Below are 3,429 nucleotides of genomic sequence, written 5' to 3'. Positions count from 1 at the left end.
GTTTACAATGCATTTTCAATGTGTCTGTGCTTTTAAGCTGAATAAAAGCAAATAGCAAACTGGACTTAAAGCGTACCTAAACTCACAATTTTCACTTTACATAAAAGGGTAGACAACCCTTTTATGTAAGGTAAAAATTCTGTGTTTTTTTTTTTACGTGTAACACCCCTTTTTTTAAAAGGGGAAAAAAAAGACGATCTCACACATGGGCAGTGAGATCAGCAAGTTTTTTTCCCCAACTACGTCCCCCAATCTTGCGGCTGGGTCGGGTGATGTAGTAAGAAGAATCAGGAAGAAGAGGAGAAGATGGTAGCGCCCAGAGCGCTGGCCCGAAGACGGATGCTAGGACGACATGGGACCCCATGAAAGAAACCTCTGGACCAATAAATTGTGCTGCAGGATTGAAGGTAAGTGCATTTTTTTGTTTGTTTTGGCCACTTTTAAGTTTAGTTCCTCTTTAAGTAATTTCAAATTCCTGGGTGTACAATACCATTAAAGCCAAAAAAGATCCGGCAGGTGTTTTTTGCAGGACAGGTGATGTCCCTTCTCCACTTTATTATGCATCTGTAAATGACTAGCGTAATATAAATCAAAAGTTGTCTGGGTGAGATTTATATTATAATTCAAGCCAAAACAAATACACAAAAATCTATTGCCCAGAAAAAGTACAATAAAAAAGCAGCTTTGCTGCAAATAATTTTTGGTGTTGTCACCCACAGTAATTCCTTTCTGCTCCGTAGTGTTTCCAGTTTTTATGGTTGAAAGTTACCTTGCTGTCTTTGAGCACAGGTGGATATGGACCAAACCATAATGGATATCATCATGGTAGCCCTGGGTTCACTGCACTGATGTGTTATTCCTCAGGACAAGAAGATATTCTCATATTTGCTCTTTGTGACATACATTGACTGCTGGGTCCTCAGAAATTCTTCCCAACAATTTGTTTGTTCAACACTGGAACAGGAGTCATGCCATTTATAGACTTTGCAGCAGATTACCATACTTATATTCAATATACACCATGATAAGGAACAGTGTATTAATACTAGGGATGAGAGGGAAGGCCTCTGACAGTCTCGCAAAAATTTACTTGAATGTCCGATGGGTCCGCGAAATTTTGGCGAACCGATTTCACAAATTGAAATGGGCCGACTTTAAACATTAATAGCAAAGCCCATATACATGTTAGAACCACCAAATTTGCTAGGTATGTGTAGGAGAACAGTGGCAACCGGGAGAAAATACCAAAGTTCCAAACGACCTTGTTGTTTTCCAGAAAATAGCAGGCAAAGTGACAGCAGGCAAATAGGATTTTTGCTTGATGGACAGCGCACGGATGGCAGCATAAACATTAGGACATTGAGAAAGGGTGGCGCTATGTGCGAACTCAACCCACTAGCAGCAGTCTCTGCCATCAAAATAGCAGGAGACCGCATTCCTAGCTAGCATCATGACCTGGATAACGTGTTAGGAATGCCACCCATAAAGTTGTGGAGAAGTAGCGCGGTGACATTAGGCAAAAGGATGGAGGACCAGAGACGGAGCGTGGGTCAGTGAGAGCAGTAGCAGTGTTTTGCCTCTGGTCAGCTATCGCCAGGGAGACTGCATTGGTAAGTGTCATGGAGAGCTGGGTGTAATGCATCGTCAATGCCACCCAGAAGTGTGTAAAACAATTTTTGTGAATAGAGCACTGACAGGCGGGAGCAGGAGGAGGTGGGCCCTGAGACAAAGCGTGGACCGCATTTCGTAACTGGCATCTAGAGCTGGGTGTAGTGCATCGTCAATGCCACACAGAAGTATGCAATACAATTTTAGTAAATGGAGTATTGACAGGTGGCAGCAACAGCAGGAGGAGGAGGCGGTGGGCCCTGAGAAGGAGCGGGGACTGCATTGGTAACTGGCATCTAGAGCTGGGTGTAGTGCATCGTCAATGCCACACAGAAGTATGCAATACAATTTTAGTAAATGGAGTATTGACAGGTGGCAGCAACAGCAGGAGGAGGAGGCGGTGGGCCCTGAGAAGGAGCGGGGACTGCATTGGTAACTGGCATCTAGAGCTGGGTGTAGTCCATCGTCAGAAATTTAACTGTACCAAACGGTCTTTTTTGGTAAATAGGAACAGGTATCAAACACTAAAATATCTGTATTGGGGCTCCCCGATGTTTGCAATCCCGCCTAACTCACACAGCAGATACTGCAGAAGGCTGACATTTGTTTGCAAAAATTTCATTACCATTTCTATATGGAGTCCACTTCTGGTGAATGTTTTCTGAGCTGTATTATTGGGAAGACTATAAAACCTACAACCATTATTGAAGGATTACAAGGAGTGGTATTTGCTGTTCATGCAGATCACACTGTTCTCCTGATTAAAGTCAAGGATTTGAAGGCTGGTGAAGCTGAGCGAGGAGCAAGGCTGTTTTTTGGGCAAAATGTTCTAAATGTGGAATCAGTAGAAGAGTCAAGAGGCCAAGAGGTTGAAAGAGAGACAATAGAAGATTCTTCATCTCCAGCACCAAAAGGCCTTGAGCTTGGGAACGTCTGGCCTGAACACGTTGCTGTGGGAAACTGTGTTGGCTGCAGGTGGGCACACGGAATCATGTTTACCTCTTTGACATCCTCACCATGGGACCATGGGTCTTTAAAATGGTCTCCAAGACGTGCTTAAAGACAAAGGCATCCTAAAGGTCACCCATGACTGTCGTTGGCTGGGAGATATTTTCTCCCACCAATATGGTGTGTTTTTTAATAATGATTTTAATACACAGGTGGGTTATGTGTACTTGTTTTCCATGGAGACTGGTGGTTTTCTTCCTCATTAAACATCTACTGTGAAGAAATGTTTGACTCGGTATCTAAATATGCCGTCTGCACAAGTACATTACTTGAATATCAAACAAACATTGATGGAGCAAAATCCTAACATGTCTTCTGGCCGTCCATTGTCTGCTACTTTGCTGAAAGTGTTGGCTCTGGAAGTATCGCACCTCCTAGATTTGCGTCAAGCTATGTTGGATGGCATGCTCGCTGACTTTACATTGTTAGTTGACAGTTATCTTAATGCTCCTCGTCTAGCAAAAGCAGATGCTTTAGCTGTGACTGAGAACTTATGCTCTGAGCTTCCCAAAGAACTTCAGCAGTTTTGTGTTCTACAGCAAAAGAGAAGAGAAAAGGCTTTAAAATGATATGATGTTACCAGCCATGGATTCCTTGTGAGATAAGAGAAAACAAAGCCATGATCTCTAAATGGGTCATTCCTTAAAATAGATTGGTGCTTGAAGACGCCTTAGCACATACACACTTTCTCCTCTTTGTTTTGAGAACCACAGAACAATATAATGTTTGGTTCTCTCTATCAACTTACTGGTAGGAGTTTATTTGTTGTTTGTTTTATTAGTACATTTATATGTGGGGAAAATTAAGCTCGGA

The 3,429-nt window shown here is 42.6% G+C and overlaps 1 pseudogene; it reads left to right on the top strand.

Moving 5' to 3' along the window:
* Positions 1–362: 362 nt before the first annotated feature.
* On the top strand, positions 363–3,221 carry LOC140336014 (piRNA biogenesis protein EXD1-like; annotated as a pseudogene).
* The last annotated feature ends 208 nt before the right edge of the window (positions 3,222–3,429 follow it).

Source organism: Pyxicephalus adspersus, chromosome 7 (genome assembly GCF_032062135.1).
Source record: "Pyxicephalus adspersus chromosome 7, UCB_Pads_2.0, whole genome shotgun sequence".
Lineage (NCBI taxonomy): Eukaryota > Metazoa > Chordata > Amphibia > Anura > Pyxicephalidae > Pyxicephalus > Pyxicephalus adspersus.
Note: the sequence above shows the minus strand (reverse complement) of the source record. Positions and strands in the feature narration are given on the sequence as shown.